Genomic DNA, 14142 nt, shown 5'->3' on the forward strand with positions numbered 1-14142 from the left:
TTATTATTTTTATTTTTCGGTATCAGGAATTGAACTCAGGACCTTGCACTTGCCAGGCAGACATGGTGCCACTGAGCTCCATCCCCAGCCCCACACACATTTTTAAAATGACAAACCAAAATAATCCAAGTAAGCAGATAATTTAATCCAATTAACATGAGTTTGTGTTAGTCCTTTTAGCTTTTAAGAGGGAGGGAAGAGAAATCTGTAGAGGGACACCAAATTTTATTTTACTTATTGTTTTAACCACCCACCTACATGCACATATGCATATATACGTAAACTTAATTCTCATCACAATTCTGCAAGAAAGTTGGGTTCATATTATAGAGGGTCTGAGGTGTAGGGATGTTAACTTGTTAGGATCTCATAGCAAGTTAATGGCTCAAAGTTAGATCTCTGACCCCCAAACTCTTCATCATTATGATGTTAGTTATTAAACACATCTTAGAACTCAAAGAAGTTTTCTTCGATAACTCACATTACATCCTCAGTGATTCAGTATCAGTTTGTGACTGATCCCAAAGCCTCCCTCCCAGAGCTGTCTGGGATTCTAGGAGAGAGTATCTTGAGGATTTTATGAGGAGCTGGTCCAACTTTCTTAGAGTAACAGCATGCATTGGCTGGCATTGGTATCTTAGTATCTTGCAATTGTATTACTCAGTGAGTGAATGATGAGGTTACATTTTCAGAAGTGGGAATTGCACTTTGCTGAGGTGACTCCCTGGGGCCCCCTTTGAATTTTCCTTAGACAATGTTGACAGTGATAGATTAACAGGTCAAAGCTCCCAGATTCATGTCTTCTATGGAGTTACCCTTGCTCCATACTAGTTACACTTTTCCATTTCTCAGTGCCCCAAATTTGTTATTTTTTTCTGCTAGCCAGAACTTGCTGATGGGCATGCATTCTACTATTATAGCAGTGGAGCAAAGTGAGTAACTGAAAGAATCAAATTTGATTCCTAGGGATAGGGGATGGAAGAGGTAGACTGGGAAGGCAGGGAGCACTGGAAGAGGAGCAGTGAGAGTAAACAAAAGGAATAGAATGTCCAGTTTACAGATGAGAGTATTACGTTTTCAAGGAAAGGAAGAAGAGCTCTCTACACAAAAGGCTTACCCTAGGAAATAGATGGGCAACTGAGCAGTTGTATTCACATCCCCCTGGCTTCATACTGGGGCTTGAACTAAGGGCCTTGCGCCTACTAGGCAAGTGTGCTACAGCTAAGCTAAGTCCCTCTGCCAACTGAGCAGGTTGAACATGTTCCTGCTGGGTCAAACCACCAGTGATACATGCATGACTGCCACTGGGCGGCTTGTACCAGTAGTGGTACAAATGGATCTAATTGCTTTTATCAGTCTTTTTACTAATAAAATTAATAAGCCACCCAATGGGACAGTTATGCATATACCACTAGTAGTTCAAGCCACCTGGCAGTGAGACATACAAATTACAGCCACATCATGAATGTGTTAAGGACAAAGTTCAAAGGAGGGCCCCAGAGAGTCATCTCAGCAAAGTGGGATTCCCACCTCTGAAAATGTAACCTCATCCATTTACTCATTGAGTAATATAATTGCGAGATACTAAGATACCAATGCTAGCCAATTGGTGCTGTTAATATAGTCAAACGAATAGTTGTACAGGTTAATTTAGTCAAATCAATGACTTTGGAATTAGATATACTTTACCTAAGCTTTTCTTTACTGTTCATTAGCGTGTGACTTCATTTACCCTCTAATTTTCTTTCTCTTTTTTGGTATCAGGGATCCAATTCAGGACCTTGCTCTTGCCAGGCAGGTGCGGTGCCACTGAGCTACATCCCCAGCCCTAACCTCTAATTTTCTCATCTACATAATAATGGTGCTAGGAAAGTTAAATTAGATGATTAATATAGAGTACTGGTTACAAAGTTTAAGTGGTCAAAAAGTTACAAAAACCAATAAATTAGATGAGTGACTATTAAGTCTAAAAAAGGGAATGAGCAAAGAAAAAGGCTGGCATTGTCTAAGGAGAGATACCTAGGACTTGGAGAATTTATACATAAATGCTAGGAATTGCCTCCTGACAGCCCCAGTCAGCAAACTGATATCTCTTATTTGTATCATATGGTGTCTTACTTTTTTTGTTGCTGAGACAAAATACCCAACACCCAAAGTTAAAGGGAGAGAGGTTTCAGTCCATAATTGGCTGGCTCCAAGGCAGGGTGGCATGGCAGAGGGCATCGCAGAGGAGAAACAGTTCATGGCAGGCAGAAGGCAGCAAAAGGAATGAGCAGCAAGCAACAGCAGCAGTCCTCTTTCTGTGCCTTATATCCTGTCCAGGCTACCCACCCTTAGGGCAGATAGCACTCACACTCAGCATCAATCCTGGATCCCAGCATCACACCCTAGATCCAGCAACCTCCAGAAAGCCCCACCTATGACTGCATAAGGCTTTGTGGGTACATCTAGATACAGGATATAACATATGGTATCCTATCTTGTACTCCCCTCAGAATAACCCAAGAATAAGAATGATTTCCAACAGTGCCATGTACAAATCAACAAGAAAACAAGTACTAGAATTCTTAGTTTGCTAACACTTTCTATTTACTGTCTTCACTTTTAGACAATAGTTATCCTTATATTTATTTCATTCATGTTTAGAAATTTACAGCTTAGGGCACGATTACAAGCTTGTGTCTTGTCTTTCCCCCATTTGTTCATGTTACAAGTTTCCACACTGTCTTCTTCAATTGACCTTCTTGGATGTAGTTAAGATTTGAGCAGGCCAGGGTTCAAATGCTGCCTTTGGTACTCACTCTTCACTGCTGGCATGTAAGACAGTAAAAAATACCAACTTCTAGTCTCATGAATATGACAAAATGTCAGCTTAATTGTACTTTAACTGGTGACTGCTTTACTAAATATAACAGGAAATCCCTTATGAACAATCCTCTTTCAGTATATCCCTTCCCCTCCCCTTCCTTTCCCTGCTTCAACATGTAAAATATCTGGTGGCACACACCTGTAATCCCAGCACTTGGGAAGGTGAGGCAGGAATATCACCATGAGTTTGAGGCCAGCCTGGGCTGCATAGTGAGTTCAAGGCCAGCCTGAACTACATAGCAAGACCTTCTCACAAACAGAAAACAAACAGGCCTCTGGCAAGCCTCTACTGCTGGCCCTGTAGGCTGTTTGAATTTTGGCTCCTTCTCTTAAGGCTTTTCTTCCTGTATCAGCAATCTGGTAGAGGCCAGTCCTCCTGCTTGTTTATATACTCCAGGGAAAGCAGGGAGGGGCTGGATGAGGGGCAGAATCCTGGCCTCTAGGAAAGAAGGTGACAGGACCCCAGGGAGGAGAGACAGGCTGAAGACTTGGTAGTGTTGGCGAGAAAGCCAACAGCAAGCGAACTAACGTCTAAGTCCACTTAGGCGATGGAGGGCAGGTACAGAAATTCTTTCCACCTTCCCTGAATCTCCCCTTGGGGAAGGAGCCCCCACTGCACCTCGCTTTGAACTGGATTCCACACTGGCTACTTCAGAACCCGTCACCGAGTCAGTTCTCTGAGCTGCCTAGATAGGACACCAAAGTGTATGCGAAGGACCCCAAGGTCCCTATAGTCCCCCGGAGGCCCAAGATCCCACGCCTTGTGGGTGAGGGTCCCCGGCAGAAGTCGCCTGAGTGGTCTGCGCGGTGGGGGCACATTCCAGCCGCGGGGTTCCAGCGGGCCAGGGTGGGCTGAGGGAGTCCGATCTGGGTCGGTCCGGGCTCTGGTGGAAGTCAGCGCAGCTGTAGTCGGCTTCGCCCATCCCGCCTGAAAAGAGAGGAGCTTGTAACACCTCCTCCTGGGCTGGGAGTTTGCCCTGGGAAAGCATTTCTCCCTGTGTTGTCTCTCACTCATCCTGAAGGGGCTGGTGTACTGTTGTGAGCTTCTTCTAGAGAAGGTCTAGGCCTTGGAGCTGCTCGGGGATTGGGCCCAGTCCCTGGAGAGGCGGCCGAGCAGCTGTCCCCTAGTCTGGTGTGTCCAGCCCAGAGCAGAGACTTCGGAAGAGCACAGCTGTCATCTACAGTTTATTTGTCCTTCCAACCACAGCTCCAGATCAGATGCTCAAGATTAAATTTAGATTTAGAATTGTCTTGGTGGGAGGCCATATTTAAAAAATTAAATTTCTGTTACATGTAAATAAAGCCCGAGGTTCATGTTTCCCCTCCTGCAGCAGGACTGCTGTGATCACCTATGAACTTGTTTGGCATTTGGAAACTCTCATTAAACCTTTTATGAATAAATAAATGAATGGACCCAGCCACAAGTGTCCGGTATTCCTACCTTCTGTACCCAAACTCTGCTTCATCCACAGGGAAGATACACTTTCTACCGAAGGTATAAACTGAAAGAGGGTGTCTTGTCTGTGGAGTACAATGAACAGGCCAGCCATCTGCTGATGGAAAATGAGGTTAAACAACTCTATCAACAGTTTCTACTTCAGTTTGCCATCCCACCATTACCTAGTGTATAGCCATTTAAAAAGAGTTGGATTATTTAATTGGGGAGCAAAGGTTTAGGTCCACATCATGGCTTATGTTTGGGTTTTTGCTTTAATACATTTAGGCTTCTAACTGTTCAGGCTAATTTTTTCATTTTCATGGAGTAATTATTAGTAGGTGCTAAGACTAAGTTGAGAGAAAACCTCATCTTCGCCTACCCACAGACTTAAAATTAGAGGAGTCAACTACAAAAGGCTATGGGACAATAAACAGTGTTGAAGTTCTCAAGAGGAGAGCAGTGTGAACTGCATAGTGGCTCAGTTTTAGAAAGTCATGAGTTTGGCTGCATGTGGTGGTGCATGCCTGTGGTCCCAGCTTAGGGAAGCTGAAGCAGGAAGATGGTCACGAGTTTGAGGCCTGTGTGGGTTACGTAGTGAGATCCAGTCAGGTCATGAGTTTGACCCTAAGAGAATGTATACCAAGACAGGGATCAGGTTTGAAATGAGGGGAACAAGGCCTTATCACAGGCTCCCTGCTGTTAGTCTCCCTAAGAGGCCATGAGCCTCAGCCGCCCTGAAAGGCTTATTTATTCATGTTAGTCCACAGTAGCTCCGGGATTCAGTCTGTACTCTGCAGACCTACATTCAGGTTCCTCTGACCTGAGGGCCTCAGTCCTACTTTAAAGTCTTTCTTTTTCTTTCTTTTTTTTTCCCATTAAGCTTATTGGTATGTTTTAGGTATAAAATACAGTTACATTCATCATTGGGATCTTGTACCTTTACATGAGTATCTTGGTTCTTATTTTTTTTCCCCTTCCCCTGCTGTCCTTTAACCCCCTCCACCCTTCCCTATTTGCAAAGACGTTGTTTCCATGTTTTTCCTTTTCTCATATTTTTTCTTTTCCCTTCTTTCCTTTCCCCTACCCCTCCCACTTCCCCTGCTCCTTTAAACCTTTTCTTCCTGTTACACAATATCAATTATACATTTTTAAAATTAAAATTTCAAGACCTAGGAGACATTACCACAGATTTTACAGAATTTAAAAGGATATAGAAATCATATTTCAAAAATCTGTTTTGAAATAAATTTGACTACTTCAAAGAAGTACCTTGGAAGACAAATTAATGAAACTAACTCTGGAGGAAATAAAAAATTTGAATAGCACCTATTAAAGAAAGTACGTTCCTAATTTGAAAACCTACCTATATGACAACAACAGGCTTGTATACATTTTAACTGATAAATTATATCAAACATTTAAAGCAGAAAAAAGAAGGAACACTTCTCCCCTCATTTCAGGAAATCAGCATTGTGCTAATCCTAAAACTGGATAAAGATAATAGAAGAAAAAAGTATGAACATAGATAGAAATTTGTTTAACAAAACAAAGTGTTAGAAGTCAAATCTGGCAGGATGTAGAAAATGGTTTTATTATAGGGATGGCAGTGTTGGTTCAGCATTGGAAGATCCACCCCCAAAAGTCATCATTTTAACAGAGGAAATGAAAAAGCCATGTGATCCTGTCACTAGTTGGAGAAAAAGTATCCATTAAACTTTGAAACATAGGCCCAAACCAAAATAGTCTGGCAATAAAATGACACAATTAGGATAAGATTGACAAAGTAGAAGCAAAATCTTTATATGTAGATGAAATGATCATCTACAGAGAAAATACTAAGAAATCTCTAGGAGCCCCTAGAACTTGTATCTGAATTTAGAAGGATTAGAAAACACAAGGTATATATAAAAATATAGGTTTATGTATACTTGTTATAAATGAAGAATTGGATATGGAAATTTAAAAGTTGTGTAGGAGTACAAAGGACCTAGAAAAGTAAAAAGAAAAAGAGAAAAAAAAATGCAGTGTTGGAAGACGTTTAGTACCTAATTTTAAAACTTCTTCTAAAGCTACAGTAATCAAGGCAGTGCTGGTGTAAGGAAAGACATATAGATCATTGGAATAAAACAGAATCTAGAAATAGAACCACACATATATGGTCCACTGAGTTTTGAAAGATTATTTAACATTTTATAGAATATAAACTCAATTCAAGAGCCAAGGAAAAGGTAGTGTTCTCAGCAAATGGCACTAGAACACCTGGTATCTGTATATAAAAAATTAACCTGAACCCTTCATTTCCCTACATAAAAATAACTTGAAAGGATCTATAAACCTAAATATGAAAGACTAAAACTGTAAAACTTTAAGAAGTAATTATAAGGGAAAATGTTTATGAATTTAGGGTAGGCAAGAAGTACCTAGGATACAAAAAACATGATGTATAAAAGAAAAAAATTGATAAATTAGATTTCATCAAAATTTAGAACTTTAAATGACATCATTAAAATGAAAAATAGTCCTTAAACAGACTATATTTACAATGCATATAACCTATGACCAGAATATATAAAGAACTCTCACAGCTCATTAATAGACAACCCAATTAAAAAGTAGACATAAGAAGATGACAAATAGCCAGTACAGCACAAGGAAAGGTATGCAACTCTAGAATCAGAAAAATACTAATCAGTACAATAACAAGATTGAATTATACACTCATTAGGGAGATGAAGTTAAAAGTTTTAAAAGCCTTGTCATGACTTTTTCTTTTTGTTGGATTCTCCCCCATGCGTTTAATTTGTCACGCCCAGTGGATTCATTCTGCTGGGCTTCCTGGGGTTGTGATCCTCATTGTCTTTTCCTAGGATACTCTCTAAAATTTTTTGGAGTGCTGGTTTCATGTTCATGAAGTTCCTAAGGTGCTCTTTATCATGAAAGTAGCTTATTTCTCCATCAATTTTGAAAGATAGTTTTGCAGGGTACATCAGTCTGGGTTGGAGGCTGTTTTCCTTTAGGGCTTGAAATACCTCACTCCAAGCTCTTCTTGCCTTGAGGGTTTGCATTGAGAAGTCTGCTGTGATTCTGATGGGGTTTCCTTAATATGTGATTTGTTTCCTTTCTCTCACTGGTTGTAGAATTTTGTTCTTCTGTTGGATTCCTGGAATCCTAACTATTATATGCCTATGTAGATTTTTTTTTGATCAGGGCTAGCTGGAGTCCTATATACCTCACTCATCTATGTCAAGTTCTTTTCTCCTCCTTGGGAAGTTTTCTGCCATCACTTCTGTGAACAGTTTTTTCATGTCATCTGCACTCTCTCCTGTTTCTACATTGACTCCAATCAGTCTTATGTTATTCTTCTTTGCATCATCTAGCAGCTGCTGGATTGATTTCTCACGTTCCCTTACAATTTTAAAGCAATGTTTCTTTTCTTGGTCACTAATTGCAATCTTATCTTCTATATCTGAAATTCTGTCCTCACATTGGTTAATTCTGCTGCGTAGACTTTCGATGGATTTTTAATCTCCTGGAAATCTGTTTGCATCTGTTTTATGGATTCCATTTGTTTCCTATGTTGGGATTCCATCATGTTCCTCAGATCCTCTATTTTTTTAATCTGTGTCCTCTCTAGATTTATTAATCATGTCTTGCACTATGAGAACAATCTTTCCTGTTATCTGAGAAATTATTTCTGATTTCATTTTTCCCAGATCCTCTTTTGTTGCCAGTTCAGGGAGTCCAGGTGGTTGAGTATTGGGGTGTTCCATTTCATTTCCTTTTGGGGTTGTTGTAGGTGATCTAGAAGTCTGTTTTTGAGGCTTGTTTACATGTCTTCTCATTTCCATGGGGGTGGGGGGTGGTGCTTCTGGCTCTCACATGGCTCACCTTCTCTGCCCTAGGAGTGTGGAATGGCAGCAGGGGAGTGCTGGGACTGGCTCACCTTCTCTGCCCTAGGAGTGTGGAATGGTGGCAGGGGAGCCTCCTCCCAGGCGCTGGGACTCCTACTTTAAAGTCTTAACCTCATTGTTCCCCAAAGGCAGACTTACCAAGACTGCTGTGTCTACATGTGGTATGCCAATGACTCCTTGTAGCACGGGCCTTCCTCCCCAGCTCTGCCTTCTGTGTTCTTTATCCCACATGCCCTGCTGTATCATACACTGTTCCAGCCCCATACATCCCAAGACTTAAGAAGTCAAGGAGGTATCTCTGTGGCTTCAGATAGATTGGACAAATATGAGAGACATTTATATGAAGGCCTACACAACTTGGTGGCTGATTAAAGCAGTGAGGGACATTGGTTATAGTTGCTTGTGTTCCTATCCTTATATCTTTTAAAAAAGTATTCAGATTATTATTTTCTTAATTTCCATTTACTTAATGGCAAGGCACTGTTTCTGCTCCCCTAAAACTTTTTAAAATTGGTGAATATTAGTAATACAGAATAATGAAATTTGTAATGGTTTACTGGTATATTTGTACAACATATTTTGATTATTTTGATCCCTGTACTTCCTTCTCTCTTCACTCCTACCTCCTTCGAACCCTCTTCTCCTTCATTAGAAGACTACTACTATGTTCCTGTCCTCTCTCTTTTAAAACTAGTTTTATCAAACTTATGAGTGGCTTAGAACATAGGTCCACTGGAGTGCGTGTGTGTGTGTGAGTGTGAGTGTGTTGTGGTGCTGGGTATAGAACCCAGGATCTCTTGCATGATGGGCAAGCACTGTGGCACTGAGTTAACTCCCAGCCCCAACACTGGACCCTCTTTTTCAGACCTTATCTTTTTGACCCCTTCGTATTTTTTGTTGATGTGTTCACTCTATGTGATTTTTGTTCCTTGGTTTTAGAGGCACCAGTTTCTCCTGGTTACTACTTAACTTCTTTTTTTTTTTTTTGGTGCCAGGGGTTGAACACGGGACCTTGTGCTTGCCAGGCAGGTGGCGGAACCACTGAGCTAAATTCCTGGCTCCTACTACTTAACTTCATTTTTGTTGTTGTTTTTTTTGGTACCAGGGATCAAACTCGGGTCCTTGCGCTTACAAGGCAAGTGACGGAACCACTGAGCTAAATCCCTGGCCCACCTACTGCTTAACTTCTGAAGACCTCTGCCTAGTCCTATTTCTCTCAAATATTTCTTAAACATTGATTTCCTCTAAGACTTTTCTCAGCCCTCTTCTCTCTTCACTCCTGTGGGTGATCTGCCCTTTTTGATGAATTTGGTCATCACCATGTTCTGCCATGATTTTGAGCTGACTCTTGAATGGCAGATGTTCAGAGATGTTCATAAAAGCACTTCTAGACTCATCCTTTCATCCCATCCCTACCTGTCAGATTAATCTCAGTAACTGGTTTTCCCAAGTTAACAAAAGTTGGAATCATTCTCCTTTCCTCCACATTCAGTCAGTCATCAGACCTATCAGTTTTTCCCCAAGTGTTAAATCAAAATCAAGATATAAAATGTCCTGCAAAATTATGTGTGTGATCATGGGGGCATTATACTCATCAGTGGAGTCATCTAGTGATATTTGAGTAGCAGATTGTGCTGTTAGGAGGTGGAGCCTAGTTGGAGGTAGGTCACTAGGGGCATGACCTGAAAAGGTGTGCAGTACTCTTGTCTCTGGCTCCTTTTTCTCTCTGCTTACTGGCTGCCATGCATTGAACAGCCTTTCCACTGCCAGACATTTCTGCCATCTGCCTTGGAGTCAGCCGACCATGTGCTGAAACCATGAGCCCAAATAAATCTCTCCTCCTTTCAGTTGCAGGTATTGGGTATTTTGTCCCAGTGACAGGAAAGTGGCTAAAATACCAAGAAAAGCCCAATGGTGTTGCCTATCACTGCCACTTCCTAATTTTAGCCCCTCATTATATTTTCTTGGGTTGTTAACATATGTGTTAACTTCCATTCCTATAATAAATACCTGACACAATCAGCTTATAAAAAGAAAAGGTTTATTTTGGTTCACAGTTTTGGAGGTTTCAATTGATGATCAATTGGCCCCATTGCTTTTGGGCTGTCAGAAAGCAGTACATCATGGCAGAAGCATGTGGTAGGGAAAAGCTTTTCACTCCCAAGTCCAGAAAGTGAAAGGGAAGAACAAGAAGGGGCTTGAGTCCTACTACTCCCTTCCAGGGCACACCACTGTGACCAGAAAACCTCCTACTAGGCCCTGTCTCTTAAAGTTTCCACCACCTTACAATTGTGCTTCCCTGGAGGCCAAACCTTTAACACGGGGGCTTGGGGGACATTCCTGATCCAAAAAAACCCCACATCTCTATGCTATGTTATTGCCGCCTGCCCCCCCGCCCAAGCTGTTCTCCAAACTACTGTCAGAATGAATTTCCTTGGAAATAAATTTGTTGTTTTCTCTGTAGGATAAAGTCTAAAATCCCAAGTGTAGCTTTTAAGTCCCTTCATTATCTGAGTTTCCTCTGTTTTTCTGCCATATCTCCTGTTTCCTGGTCACATGGAGCATACATTTCAGTCACATTGAATTTTTTCACTAATCTTTAAATTTAGTCTTTTCTTTTGTTTCCAAACCTTAACATATGCTATTGTTTTTGCTTGGAACTCTACCTTGTTGAGCATAGTTCAAATCCTAGCTTGATACCTTCCCCAACTCACCTATGTAGAGGTTGTTATTCCTAACTTTGTGCTTCAAAGCACTTGGGATCTATCTGTCTGTCTATCTCTCTCTCTCTCTCTCTCTCTCTCTCTCTCTCTCTCTCTATATATATATATATATATATATATATATTTATACTCCTTCTACCAGTGTCTTGTACTTAGTAGTTCTTACATAGAATTTGTTGATTGGAAAATTAAAACAAGAAGTGTATTAGTTTTCTAGGGCTGCTGTCACAAATTACCACAGTTATATGGCTTAAAACAACAATAAATGTATTCTCAGAGTTCTGGAGGTTAAAATTGAAAATCAAGGTATGGGCAGGGCCATACTCTCTCGGAGGCTCTAGGGAAGAATCCTTCCTTGTCTTTCTAGCTTCCAATGGTTCCCAGCTATCTTTGGTGTTCTCTAGCTTGAGCCGCAGCATTCCATTCTCTGACTCCATTTTCACATGATCTTCCCTAGGTGGCTCTGTGTTTGAATCACCCTCTGCTTTATCTTATAAAACACCTATCACTGGACTTAGAGCCTCCTAATTATTTTGATCTCATTTTAACTAATTACCTCTGCAAAGACCCTCATATCCAGGCAGATGTGGCTTTTGGGGCTCTCTGTTTGATCCAGTACAGGAAACATTGGTCATTTCTTCTGCCAGAAGTAGATATGCTTGGTATTATATAACTTTCTAAATAAATCACTTAAATTACATTGTAGCTTTCCTCCCCCTATAAATTAGAAGATCGCTCAGGAGATTTTGGGGGGTGGTACCAGGGATCAAACTCGGGGCGTTGCTTGCGAGGCTCATGGTGGAACCACTGAGCTAAATCCCTGGTGCACTCAGGAGATTTAAAAAAATACCATCATCTGTAGGGACACACTTGATTTATCTCTTACTTCGGAAGGTGGATGCTGTTTTCCTGGGCTTCTCTAGCTCTGTTCCACACTAGTCACATCAGCAGAGACAGTCCAGGGGTTCTGCAATCTCCCAGAGTTTGGATCCAACTTTTTGATATTTTCTTTATAACTAGTTTATACCTGTGAAGAGACATGCCTCTCTGAATTCTGAGTCTTGGGCCTAAAGACTTTGCACAAATGGTCTATTTGGGATCCTCCATGATTTACAGATTCTTCTCTTGGTGGAGCAGAATCTCCTTTTAGTGGATTGTTGGGAAGTAATCAGGATCATTTGAAACTACCCAGTATGTGCAGAATTCTTTATGTAGTACGTGGGTTGGGAAAAAATAGATGACAGGGAGATGGAAGGATTTAGACATGTTTCACTATGATTTCACTATGAAGGGAATGCACACTTAAATACACCCTAAAAATACTCCTGAGGAGGAGCCCAAAGGTAGAACATGATTAAATGCCATAAAGGAGCCAAGAACTGTGTACTTTTGATGTTCAAAGGAAAGAGATCACTTCTAGGTGGAAACTGGAGCAGGCTTGGGTTCCTTAAAGGAGACTGCTTTTGAGCTCGAGTTTGAAGGTTGAGTAGGATTCTGATGGATGAAATTAGAAGGGAAGCTGTTCCAAGTGGAGGGATAGAAAAGGAAATGCTTAGTGATTTAAATGTTTAGGAAACAGTAGTTCAGACCCAGATGGAGCATAGAGAAGATATGAGAGTTGATGAGATTAAAGGGAAAGTAGAAGAAGAAGGTGGAAATGAATTCCAGATTACAAAGTCTAGATTTGGTGTGATGGATATCAGGTACCTGAACTTTCATAAACAAGAGGTTGTAGTTGGTGAGATAGCAATTTGACAGTGTTGCTTAGCATGGGATACATAGACTAGTTGAGATGGGAGCTGTTTAAAATTTGACTTTAGGACATTAACAGTGATAACAGAGAAGGCAGGGTCAGAATCAAGACATATACTGGGGGCAGAAGAAATTGGTTGCAGAGTGGATGTGGGAGCAAAGGGAGGCATTTATTGTTGTTCCTCCACTTTTTATTTTGAAAAATGTTAAACTACAGCATAGCTAAAGAATATTATACCAAATTGTAGCAGACATCTCTGGCCAGTATTAGCAGGCCATCAGTGGCACATGCTCCTTGCCCCTCCATAATTTGGCTATATTACATTAAAAGTAACAGGGCTTGGCTGAGTTCACTTCCAGCCAAGATCAACTGACTCCAACTAAATTCTTCCCCTCTGAATTAACTGTTTGTTCTCTTCTGTAAAATATAGGTTAGTGCCCCTGCTTGCTATACTGTTATAAGCAGGTGTCCTAAGACCTGCCAAGCTCCCCTCCTTCCCACACTTGTGATGAATAAACACTGGATGTCCTTGATGTCTTTGTCTTTGCTGCCCAGAGCAGCTTAGATCAGCCTAAGACCCAGCTTCTCTCAGTCTCTGTCTTTTTGTCTTTATTCTCCCCTTCTTATCTCATGGGTGTTGTACTGTCTCATAGGAGATCAAGACCCATGGCTGAGGTTTTTGATAATGTCTTTTATACCAAATGCTCATATACCAGGAGAGGTGTCTGGTACATAATAACTTGAGAGCCTAGTTTAAACTTAATGAAAAAGAAGGAGTTACATGGGGAAGATGGCAGAGTGGTGGACTGCGAGAAACAGTCTCTCTGAGATTTGCTATCTAGATGTTGGAATATAGCAACCTGAGGAAGGGAAGAAGGAGGCAAGTGGGTCCCTGGGATCCAGCAAGGATTTGAAATGAGAACTGAAGCCCAGAGGGACAGCAAAGAGAGAGACCTCAATGCAGAAGAAGGAGACGAGTTGGCACATCCTTCCTGAGCTGTAACTCATTGTGTGGGAGGGGCAGGTTGAACCTGCAGACAATCAGTGACTACTGGTAACTCCAGAGGCCTCCACAGAGAAACACACCAGTGGAATGGAGCAGTGGATGAAGCAGACTGCAGTGGCTGGTGAATTATTTGGGTTCACATGTCCCCCAGGAGAGGGGCATTGGCTAGTAGCCATCTTGGAGAGGGGCCAACTGAGCTTCGAACTCAGAGCAGCTTTGAGCTGGCTGATCTAATAGCTCACAATGTCAGGGTGACATGGAACCAAGTTCAAGTTGGAGGAGATCAAGGAGCCAGATTCAAGCTGGCAAGAGGCACATGGAGGATTACAGGCTGAACAAATAAGGTTCCACCCTCAAAGCCAGAAAGCAGCCTGAACTTCAGTAGAACTAAAGGTGTAGGTTTGTTGGAATTATCCACTAACCCACTGTAAATTTATAGCTGG

Source organism: Heterocephalus glaber, unplaced genomic scaffold (genome assembly GCF_053883595.1).
Source record: "Heterocephalus glaber isolate CG9 unplaced genomic scaffold, H.glaber_assembly_v1.0 deba00001610, whole genome shotgun sequence".
Taxonomy (NCBI): Eukaryota; Metazoa; Chordata; class Mammalia; order Rodentia; family Bathyergidae; genus Heterocephalus; species Heterocephalus glaber.